This window comes from Pocillopora damicornis, chromosome 4 (genome assembly GCF_964200805.1).
Source record: "Pocillopora damicornis chromosome 4, jaPocDami1.2, whole genome shotgun sequence".
NCBI classification, from domain to species: Eukaryota; Metazoa; Cnidaria; class Anthozoa; order Scleractinia; family Pocilloporidae; genus Pocillopora; species Pocillopora damicornis.
The window spans coordinates 19,378,613-19,391,142 of record NC_142673.1 but is presented as its reverse complement, the minus strand read 5'-3'; the positions used below and the strand labels follow the sequence as shown (position 1 = coordinate 19,391,142).

Sequence of the window (12,530 nt, the reverse complement as noted above, 5' to 3'; positions counted from 1 at the left end):
CCCGCATACAGATCGAGAGGGCATTTGGACGGCTTAAAGGGAGATGGAGATGTCTGCTTTAGGCGTTGGAATGCGAACTCGATAAAGTTGTACTTCATGCCACAACAGCCTGTATCTTGCACAACATGTGCTCCCTCGAAGAGTGGAACAGGTTGGGTGAAGATGAAATTGGTGACCTACCTCGACCCGATCCGCTGAACGATGATGACGCAGATAGCAATTCTAATATTATTAGGAATATCTTGGCTCATTTTTTGTACAACGACTGATCACCAAAGTCATGTTACGTGAACTGCATGGTTTCATATTTGTTTAACTTTCGGATTACAATAAAAGGAATTAACGACGAGCCAGGACCATTTAACAGTTCAGCTGTATTTCGATATTGACTTATGAGCGTTTGAAAACAGTTCCACGCATCAACTTTTTGAGATGCTATAGTTAAATTCGTAATGTGTTTTATTTTGATGGAAAATAGAGTTGTGTTTTAACTATACAATTGTTTTTGCTATGCAGTTGCTTTTTACTATACAGTTAACATTTTATCCCCAGAAAATTAACTCACTCCTTTGTCAGTTGAATTCCTGCCATTAAAGTGTTATTGTATTTTTTCAACAACTTACTATAGACAGAGTTTCAATTAATAAAACACAAAATTGAAGTGACCAGCCTAACTAGAAATTACTGATTGCTCTGTTTCTGGAAAGACAATTGTGTACATTTCCCAAACAAACTAACAATAGAGACCAAGGTCGAACAATCGCTTATAGTTTCTGCCTCAGTAAATCCAAAACAAAACAAACTTAAGGTGTAAAATGCATCGTGAGAAAAAGTGTGTTTTTGCTTCAAAGTGAATTATTACCGTTTCAACTCAACATAACAACAAAGTCACCATTAGTGTCATGAAACATGCACCTGCTTTGATAGTTTCTATAAGGTAAAATAGTCGTTTTCTTCAACTGATGATGGATCACTTGTAACTGAGCTTGATGATGATGGTCTTGCTGATGGAGTATCAAAACCAAAACCCATGCCACTGGGTAGAAAACTGTAGTTTGGCTGGACACTTTGAGGAGCATATACCTGGTTTGGTGGATGATATCCTGGACCAGCTCCTTGAAGTAGCATATGGGTCATGCCCATCATAGTTTGCGACATCATACCAAACATGTGGCGAAAAAATTCTCGGTCTTCTTCTCTTTCTTTAGATCGTGCCTCGGGTGTAGTTGAATTATTCTGCATGTAATCCTGCATCTGTCTCATTTGCTCATTGGATTGTTCCACTACATCGCACAGGTGAGGTTTTTTCTTAGGTTTACATGCCCTGCCACTCTTTCTCTTTGGTGTTTTTGATGGATGAGTAGCCTGAGAATTTGCTTCTGCTGTACTTGTTCTTGTATTTGGTTCTGATGCTGCAATAACGGCAGTTGGTTCTTCTGCACCTGATTCTGCTACTCTTACTTCAGCATTTGATTGTGCATCCACACATTCTCCTGTAGCTGAGCTTTCGAGCAAATGTTCCTCTGGAGGGTCTTCAACAGGGTGTGTTCCTGGATGACAAGCATACCATTTTATTGATAACAAAAATCAAAGAGGATCTGTTTTGATATCCCACCTAAATATAACAGAGTAGTTTTGGTTTACCTTGTGTATGTAAATAATGAAATAGGAAAGTTTAAGTTTTACTTGGGGCAGGAAAATTCCCAAAGTAGGGCTAAGAGCTATTTTTGTGTTTTATCCAATGAAGTGGTTTATCAGGATTATCACCATGAAGAAGGTAATGACAGTAATTCTTTCCTCTTCAAATCTGTTAACATTTTAATAGTCCACTGAAATTTTGTATATTAAAATCTTCACATGTGCTATATATAAACAGGTACTTCCCTCCATATAAATATTTGCATTTTCAAAGTTATGACATGTAAAGGTTGCGGTCAAAGTTCACAAATGCTTCACTTGAACTTGACAATCACAAGTGCATAACTTTCTATTTGTTACACAAACATAACTCAACCTACCCAAAATACGGTCAAGCTTATCCCAGTGCTGAAATGCTGCCTTCTCCTGGCTTGAAAGAGCTTTTGAATCATACGGTCGCTCTGCTCCTGATATTTTCATCCTATCTTTCAATTTGCTGTACCCGGATTTCAGTTTCTTTAACTTTGTCTCTATCTGCTTCGCTGTCCTTTGGATGTCATTGTTTCGCTCAAGGAGGCCTTTGATTGAGGAATATAAATCTTTGTTTGTCGTCATGGGCTCTGCTCACGTCTTTGCATCACTGAAAGCATCTATAAGTGCACTAGTTTCATCCTGACTCCACTTTGCACCGTCGGACGCCATTTTGAAATCTCGAGTGGGACAAGGAATTGTGGGTACGAAAACAAGTGGTTTGTGGGTAAAGTGCCAGGGCACCAACGAAAAATGTGTTCACACAAGGACTCAGTGCCCAGTTTAGTGCACGAGTACAAGGTCGAGACCTTGTACTCGGGCACCGGCACCGTGCCCGAATTCTGGCGTGGGTACCAGGAAAAAAGGTGTGTTCACATTGGTGCCCGGCGTAGAATAGAACCCGGGCACGGTGCCCGGGCACCAAGTGTGAACACTGCCTAAGACTGCTTTTAATGGAATTACAGGCGCCGAGTATGCCGGCACATTAGTACGTAAAGCAGAAAGTGCTCCAACATATGTCATCAGAACATTCATGATTTCTGGAGTGTTTTCCATTCAAGTCTACCCAAAAAGAAAACAGAAAAAAAACCAAATTAGTGTTCATTTTCGCGCGAGAAACATCTTTAAGTACTTCGACTTAGACAGACTGTGCGCCGACATCGCCGGGCGAAAGGCGTCAAGTATTCTATCATTCATCTATTTCATACATGAAAATCTCCGGCTCCAAACTTGGCCTCAGTGCGTACTGGGGAATAGTCTCCTGCCGATTCACAGCGTCACTTACACGTACCCTCAAATGAATAATTAATTAATAAATATGAATATTCCGTGCATTTCACTACCTTGTTTCCACAAGCCAAATAAAGCGTCATTTGAGCGATCCCAGATTAATTTAATTGCCATAACAATGACATTGAGATGACGGAAAATTTAAAAAAAAAATTGGCCATTAGTCTCTCCCTCTGCTTCCAATCTTATGAGCGTTAAAAATAATATATTTTGCCAGGCCGTGAGCAAGAGATTTGTTACAAAGAATTCCCCAGGCTTGATTTTTTGAAGTAATGAGTGAGATCAGATTTCGTTTTATCCATCTGCCATTCACATTGCATACCTCATAGTGACGAGATAAATCATGTTTAAACTCGCTGATACTTAATAGACAAGATAACAGCGGGTGACTTAGTGGTGAGATTGAAGGGATAAAACTATCAAAACCGCAATTATGCCGAATGAGTTTCTGCTAAGATGATAATTCCTTGAAGTTAATCCATGTTTGAAAACTCGATAATATGCTGAATACATAATATGTTTATACTGTTTTCTCACCTTGAAAAGAAAACGAATCGAAAATGTATTTCAACAACCAAGACTTTTCTCAGTCTTCTCAGGAATCTCGAACGTTTATTGCGTGTAAAAAGAAGAATCTGAGGAAAAGCATAAGTAAAGTGTGAAATGAGAATTGATTAGCAATCGAATGTTTTAATGAAATCAAGACCATGCAGCACGAGAGAGAGGTGTCAAGTTTCTGGTTTAAGTGGCTCTTTGTGAAAGGGTTAAAAACCTTGACTTCAAAAAAGACACGTTGCCCCCTTTGCCAAAAATTGCGCGCACTTACATCCAAACGAGCTTTGTCAGAGGCGTTGGCGCTACTGGTTAACACTTCACCTGTCAGGGTCTGAAGGTGGGGCTTGACTTAAACATCATGACATACATCTTTGAGAAGAGGTGCAAACAAACCTCGCACCTTGTCATGTCTCTTATGGACAAATCCGCCTTTCATACGCGACATTGCATGATCAACGTCGAATCTCTTGCCACATGGACATGTAGATGGGAGATGTTCAGATGTTTGGTGAGCAGCGGTAACAAAGGCTGAACACATCGTAAAATCCCATTTTGTTCAGGTCCAACTTCACTGACTTTAACTGAAATAATTGCAAAATAACTCGAGGCACCCTTCATCATTCCCAGGTCGTTTTCCCTCAGTTTTTCTGGGTTCATCTTCTCACAGAGCTTATGTAGGATGGTGTTATTTAGTTCTTCTCTGGTATTGGCAAGCACCAAGATTCTCCTCTACCCATATGCATCTAAGCCAGAGGGCCCAATAGACCCCCTTGTCTTTAGGGCTGCATTTGCAATGGTAGATTCTGTTTCAAACATAACAGGGTCGACAAACGGCGGATGGTCATCCATTAACAGTGATGGATCGGCTTCCCTTGCGTCATTTAGACCCTTGAGGTTTGTTAGCAATTTGGCTTGAGTCGCACTACCCTCACGAAAGAATTCGTAGCATATACCCAGTTCCCATCGTGTTACATGCCTTAACAAACGCTGGGAGTGTTCCTTTGCTTCTGACTTGAATGTTGGCTTATGGAGAAGTACAGTAAGGCAGACATCACTATGAGGGCTTTTAATGCAGTATCTTTAAACTCCTTTAAATTCCTTCTCCAGAATACGATTTTCTCATATATCTCATCGACCTTATGGTGGAATTCATCTTTAGTATAATCTTCCCATATTTCCTACTGTAACATTGACAAACGCTTGTGCTTAATCTTGCTGAACAGTCTGCACTCGCGCGGTCAACTCTGCTCGTGAAGATCGCTTTCTGCAGCTATTTCTGTAAGGTAAATAATTGAGCAGAGTCCCAGGCAATGCCGTCCTTTGTCGTAATACCAGTATCAAACATAGCCAAGTTACATAAGCGACTTGATCATTAACTTCAAACTTTCTTCAATGAAAGAAAAGCAAATTTACTTTGCGCTCTTAAAAAGGTTCCTAATTTCTTAAGTTGAATACATATAGAAAGTCGTCTGTGAGTTTGAGATGCAATAACGTTTGGTGAAACAGACATCTAGGTCGGTGACATATTACGACTTTAAAGGTAAAACTGTTGCCCTAACAACTCGAATTCAAAATAAGATTCAGGTGCTCTTCGTTCGACTCAGGCTCACTAAATATGACAAGCTGATATATGAATAATTCTTCCGACCATCATCACAGATCTTTGGTCGCGACACTCGCATTTAAAACATGGATTTTTACCAACTATCGCCGACAGTGCCGATGATATGGTTCAAAATATCTCCAAAAGAAATTAAAACACTCTTTTTTTTGGAAAAGATTAGAATATCACAACAATTGGGCATTTTTGAGAACTAAACGGCATTTGCGTTGTGCGATCAGTATCTGATTATCGCCAGGCGTTTTATTAAAACCTTCGACTGGCTCGAAACGCACTTAAGGGACTCTTGTGTTTAAAGATGGCTAAAAATTGAATAGCATGACAACGGAAGAGTTCTTACAAATTAGACGTATTCATTGTGTAACTTCTGCCAACTATCACCAGCCATTTTTATGAACGGTTCAACACAGCCACGAAAGCGATTAAAAAACTATTTTTGTCACATGAAACTGAAATTGAATAGCATGCATTCATTATTATGGAGAGAGATATTTGATAAATGCCGTCTCAAAAATAAGTTATTGTAGAAAATTTTCAGTATTTTTTAAAGACAGCATGTCGTTGTAAATCTTTTAATGTGACAGAAAATTTTACTGAAAATTTGGAGGCCTCAGAACAGTACCTGTCAGAGCGGGACGAAACGATATTTGTTTTACAAGTTTCTCCCCCGTAAAAATGCGATTGTAAGTCTCATACTTCACAATCAATTCTTGAAAAAGACACTTAAAAATCAAACGTTAAGTCGAGGCTCCCAAAATACTTTCATGAAACGAAGGGAATTATTTATTAATTTTAAACAGTCATGTAGAAAGTTTAGATGCCATTCTTATGATAAATTAGCTTCTTTATGGTAAACACCTGTCACTTACGAGAAAGAAGACGACAAGAGAAATGAAAGGTAACAGCACAAAAGAACTTCGATCAACAGATAGTGGCACCATTACAGCACCAGACATTGTTTTATCTACTTTATACACGTTCGTTGCTGTTTTCTGCGTTGTCGGTAATACTATCGTGATAACCATAATACGAAGAACCCCTTCCGATGCACACAACAAAAAACTATCTCTTTTTAAATTTAGCCGAGGCTGATATCTTGACTTTCATTCTCTGTCCTTGGGTGTACGACTCTGCTTTACCAACGTAAGCCTAAAAAGGGATTCACGGGGGATTTTATCTGCAACCTTTTTTGTGTAGGGAAAGGATGTTGTTCCGGTCACCATCTACGTCACCGTTCTTATTGTCTGTAAGATTGCTGTGGAACGGTGTTTGGCTCTTCTTAAACTCTTTAGTATCAGCTTGGAGATAAATGAAGACTACGTAAAATATGTTTTTTTGTGCTGTGGTTACTCGCTTTGCTTTCTTGAATCCCAGAATTCAAGCCGATAAGCACTTTATCTCGTCTTCCATACACTTGTCCGTGAAAACGCTCATGGAGTTTAGATGAGTATTTCCTCCACGAGCCCTTCATTATGTTCGCTAGCGCTGTTATTTTTTCCGCCTTGAAAGTTCTATGATACTTTTTATCTGTTATTCTGAGATCATTCGTAGATTGTGCTTTACGAACGAAATTTGCTCTGATTTATCTGACACAGAAACAGAGAGAAAGACAAAGAAACAAGTAGCTCTCCTTCTCATCTTAGTGACAGTCGCCATTTTCATTTGCTCACTACCATTTCATTTATTAACTTGAATTTTTGACAATTATAAATAAACCTGGGTAAATGAGTCAAAATATGTTACCAGATCATTCCTCTCTAAACGATAGATCATACGCCGGTTTACAAAAACGAATTTTCAAAGTGTGATACTTGAATAGGACCTTATCTCTTACTCATTAGTTGTTAGTTACGAATAATTTTTGACAGTTAAATATAAAAACATTCAAGTAAATTTTCACATCATCATCAGTTTGCTGTTGTAACAAGGCAAAGTAAACAATAAGAATGGCTGTTATCCTACTGGTGACAGATGAGTGTAAATACATCATCTTCGTGTCATCCGATTAACAGGGAAAATGTTATAGTTTGGTACAGTTTGGCGAATTGGTGCCAAAACTCCGTACATTCAGTCTAAACAAACAAAAAGCTTTTGCTGTTTCCTCTTCGAAGATCGCATCACGGAAGACAATAAATTATGACCCAATCAGAAGCATATGCCCACGTCGATGTTTTTAAAGGATTTATTATTCCCAGTTTCCACAAGGATCAGTGCGCAGATGGCCACGCAATAAAGAAATAAAATAATAAAAGCTTTTAGAAAGGAGACAAATAAATCACTCTCTGATTACATATAAAGTTTTGAACTAAGCGGGAAGGAAATTATCAATTTACGTTAGACCTGACATTTGACAGGTGAGATCTGAATACGTGACTCTGTGAAGAGGGGGAAGTTAAAGTGAATTAAAGTCTACTAGAACATCCCAAAGTTTTTCAAAATACAAAAAATGACTCAAGAATCAGTCGCTAAGTCTTCAGTATGAGAAACATAATGAGATAAAAATATATCGAATTTTCCTAATTCTCATGATCAGTATAAGCCGATATGCACCATCTGAGCGAAATTAATGCTATTCAACTAACATGGCTAGCGACTTACATCTGTGCCGAAAAATAACTCGCTTGTTCAGTAGCCAGTGGTATATTTACTAAAATTCACTCTAAGAAGATTAAGAACTGGTCAATTATTGAGGTGACTCCTTACAACTCTAATCACAAGTCACCGGGAAAAAAGATAACGGCGCTAAGATGATTTATGCGCATCTTTTCATAAACATAAGGGTCTCAATGGGGTCAACTGTTAGCCATTTTACCCCTAAAAATTTTCCTTTTATAACAATAGAAAGCTATTAACCGTAAGCCGTGGAACTAGCCAAATTTTTAACCGCTACCCGTCAAAGCCATTACCCTGGCCCATTGACACCCTTATACGTCAAAATTTATTGCACAATTTTCGGCGGGAAATTAAGGACAATGGGATGTTGAAAATGTAAATCAAATAAATGAAATCCAGACCAATTTGAAAGTGTAATTTCCGTGCCATTCTGTATTTTTTTAACTCAAAAGTTCAAGGGACTGTCCGACTCACTTGTTTTGTTACAACCTCTTGCTTACCACGGTTCGTTTTAAACGCTGCCGCAAGAATTGTTTAAGACTCGATCCGGCTACGATCGGTTTTGCTGTGAACTAAACGCAAGGTATAGTAAAGACATTTCAAACACACGCATGCTGAACGAAATTTTTAATATTTGGTTAAGAGTCACGATTAAAAAGAGGAAGCTAACGCAAGTTTATTTTCAGGATGAACGGAAACAACATATTACCGCTTCTCCACTTATCACCACTCATGATGTCGTTTTTGCCACGTTGTACTCTTCCATCGTGTTCTTCGGCGTCACGGCAAATGGCATAATCATCACCATTGTACGGAAAACACGAACCATGCACACAACAACAAACTATCTGTTGATGAACTTGGCTATAGCCGATTTTCTAACGTTGTTATTTTGTCCGGGTTTCTACGACTTTGCACTACACAAGTTTCAATTGGGTTCCGGGACACTGGATGACATCTTTTGCAAGTTTATTGCAGGAAATGCAATCGTTTGTGTCTCTTTCGATGCCTCTGTGTTAACTCTGTGTGCCATTGCAATGGAGCGCTACCTTGGTATTGTCAAACCTTTCAACAAACGTTGGGCTCTGACGAAAAAGAATGTAAAGTTTATTATTCTTGTTATTTGGGTCGCAGCTGTTTTTTCAAGCTTTCCAGATACGCTATGGACGAAGCACAATAACGATGACATATTGTCGCCATGGCGGTATCCCTGCACGCGTCCATGGACAATTAAAAACCAGACTTGGAACGTCAAAGCTTACATCCTTGGCCATTCTGTCGCTCTAATTGTGCTCCCTTCAATTTTTCTTTGCTTTTGCTATATTTCAAGTTCCGCAGCACTTAAGTCAAGCGCAGGTGAACCGGATGAAGATCCCGCTAGCAAACGGAACATGAAAAGGCTCTTAAAGCTTCTAATCTCGTTAGCTTTGGCATTTTGCTTACTCTGCCTTCCATTTGCTGTCTTCTTTTTATATGTCACCGCACTCGCCCCTAGTCATTTAGAGCAAAGTTTTAAACCGTTGTTTCTGGCACATAGAATCGTTCGCTTTTTGATATTTTCTAACTCATTCATAAACCCTCTTCTTTACGCTGCTCAAAGCAAAAACTACAGAAAAGTTCTGTTTCAGAAACTTGGCCTCAAAAACAGCACACGTAACATAGAAAACGAAGCCGCAGTCAGAGCCAGAGCGGAGAAACATAGAATATATTATGAAACAGCCGTTTAAAACGATTGTCACGATAAAGAAAGATCATTTTGACATATTTGTCAAGATCGTGGTTCATGAAAAAAACATTTCATTCCCACTTGATGAATGGAAAGAAACACAAAGAAAGAGAAACGAATCGAAAGTGGAATCGAAGCCTATTTGCTTAACAGTCTCGATAACTTAGTTAAAATTTGTGGAACACGAAACTACAATACACCTGTTTAGGGTGAGCTAAGCTACAGACTAAGTTTACATGTGAAAAGCGTCCTTACAGCTGCTAAGATTAACAGTCGGTCGGAGGCATCAGTTGAGGAGCGTGAAAAAGATCATATGTATTAAACTCAGTCGCGAAATATTTCCCGAGAGGAAATCCACAAGTATGCACCTTTTGGTTTTTTAGCAAACTGAATATACCACGGACAACTGCGAACAATGTTATTAAATATTATTGATTTTCTAAGTTGTCAAGAAATAGAACACTGTGTTCTCAAACCCTTGAAGATTATGGACAGAAACATTCAAAGAGATTACAGTTGAACCCAAGATAGAAAATCGTCTATGCAAATAATGTTTCGTTGAATTAAGCTGTCAGTTGTAAGATTCCTTAAGAGTTGGCCATCCGGCAATACCGCCGGATTTATGGAGACGCATAACCGTCCATTGGAAGAGATTCAATACCGTCAAAAATTATCTGAATTTTTCAATGTATTTCTTAATAATAACAAGTAATGTACAATAAAGAACTCTTTGGCTTTCGTCGACAGGTCAAAGAATGCTAATCTTTGCTAAGTGTAGCATGTGATCATCCCTCCTACTACTGACTTGAATTTATCTCATCTTATATCACTAAAGTTAACCGGTGATCACTGAGATTACTAAATTCGGAAGTTGATTTTGCTATCCATAAGCTTTCTAACGAAATTTTCTCAAGGGCACCGTTCCCTAATGACCGCTTTTCTGTGTGGCAGTCATTCCGCTACCTTTTAGCCAATGTGCGAGCAAAGGGGTAATGGTGTTTTGTTTCTTCGAGGGACTCCCGCTTAGTTTGAGCCTCTCTGTAGGTGAGGTATCGATCCACAGTAAGTAGTTGCGAAGCCAATCATCCTAATATTTGATCTGTAAATGTTTCTAACCTCTGTGAATTAGTAGACATGTAGAATAGGTATCATGAAACCACTGAAAACATGTCATTACATGGGCCCATTAAGATAAGGGTAATATCAGAGGTGACTGATGAGAATTCAAATTAAATGCACAAGACCAGCTTTGAACTTGGGAAATTAGGAACTTGTCCTTGGGTTTGGTTTTTCATTTGGTTTTTTAAATGCAAATTGACTCTTACCGCCTTGGGTAATAAGGCTGAAAAATAAAAACAGCTTCATAGTTGCGATGCTTAAAAAACTTCTGAAATATATCGTAAGGTTGTTATTCCTTTTGCCTTTATTTCTACTTTGTAATACTATTATTCTTTCCTTTGTCCTTCTGATGTTTGTCGTATCTGTATGTGTTTTAATTCAAATTTGGTTTTTCGTGGAATCTTTCATATAAATGAAGTATATAAGTGGGTTCAAAAGTCAATCGGTAAGGCACAGCAAAGGAGAAACCAAAACAATTTTCAATATTTTCGAAATCAAACAATGGAAACTTGACTTGAAGAACAAAGTGATTTCTTGGTTCGAAGCATTAGAAGATGATTTGTCACTTTTCTGTCATGAACTAAGCTGAACTTGCCACATTGGAACCTGTGAGTAGTCTTCTTTTTTTCCTTTTTTCTTCTATTTTTTTTTTTTTTGGTTGCTTTTCTCTTTTAAACAAACACTTGTGCAGCATGCCTTCAAGTGAATAGACCGTTTTGTCGCAATCTCATATTCATTGACGCAATTTTGAAATGATGTCGAAAGTATCACATGAATGCTTTAGATTTACCGTTTCCCAAACTTCTTATCACTTTTCTGCTAAACTTTTTTACCCTGCTCATGTAAATGAATTCTTTGGTGCGGTCCACGAAGTACGCTTTAAGCAAATTCATAGGCAACATTCGATTTATGATCGTCAAACATCTTCTTAAATTTTTTTTTCAATAAAAAAAGAGACACTGTTGCAAAAGGACTCAGAGGCGCCACGAATATCTTAATGGGACAGGTGATCCCGGCTACCTGATATAAATAGTGGGTTCAATCTTCGCACAAAAGTCGTTGAAGAATTATTTGAAACTAAGACTGCTTTTAATGGAATTACAGGCGCCGAGTATGCCGGTACATTAGTACGTAAAGCAGAAAGTGCTCCAACATATGTCATCAGAACATTCATGATTTCTGGAGTGTTGTCCATTCAAGTCTACCCAAAAAGAAAACAGAAAAAAAACCAAATTAGTGTTCATTTTCGCGCGAGAAACATCTTTAAGTACTTCGACTTAGACAGACTGTGCGCCGACATCGCCGGGCGAAAGGCGTCAAGTATTCTGTCATTCATCTATTTCATATATGAAAATCTCCGACTCCGAACTTGGCCTTAGTGCGTAATGGAGAATAGTCTCCTGCCGATTCACAGCGTCACTTACACGTACCCTCAAATGAATAATTAATTAATAAATATGAATATTCCGTGCATTTCACTACCTTGTTTCCACAAGCCAAATAAAGCGTCATTTGAGCCATCCCAGATTAATTTACTTGCCATAACAATGACATTGAGATGACGGAAAATTAAAAAAAAAAATTGGGTCGTTCTACTCCCAAATTAATTTTGCTCAGTGGCGTTGGTACAAACTTTTCAACACCTGTTAGAGGAATCTGTTCTCTTTTAAGTGACAAAACAAGCCATCATTGGTCTGTTGTTGAATGCCGTCGTGAAAGTCAACTTTATTGAAAAAACATCATTCAATAAAAGATCAAAATATACAAGGCATGATAAAAGTTATCACAAATTCATTTATAAAAATCTATTGTGAAAAGATGTACAGAGCCTTCAAGGGTAAAAAATGTTTTACACGGTGCTTTACGAAAAAAAAAATTACAAATAACACGTGTCTACTTTCCAATCACATTTGCGATTGCTTCCCTGCTAAAATCAGG

At 38.3% G+C, this 12,530-nt stretch overlaps 2 pseudogenes; one reads left to right on the top strand and one right to left on the bottom strand.

Annotated features, from left to right (window-relative positions):
- Positions 1–883: 883 nt before the first annotated feature.
- LOC149047162 (uncharacterized) lies at positions 884–2,933 on the bottom strand (annotated as a pseudogene).
- A 5,501-nt stretch (positions 2,934–8,434) lies between these two features.
- On the top strand, positions 8,435–9,604 carry LOC149047161 (tachykinin-like peptides receptor 86C; annotated as a pseudogene).
- Positions 9,605–12,530: the final 2,926 nt, after the last annotated feature.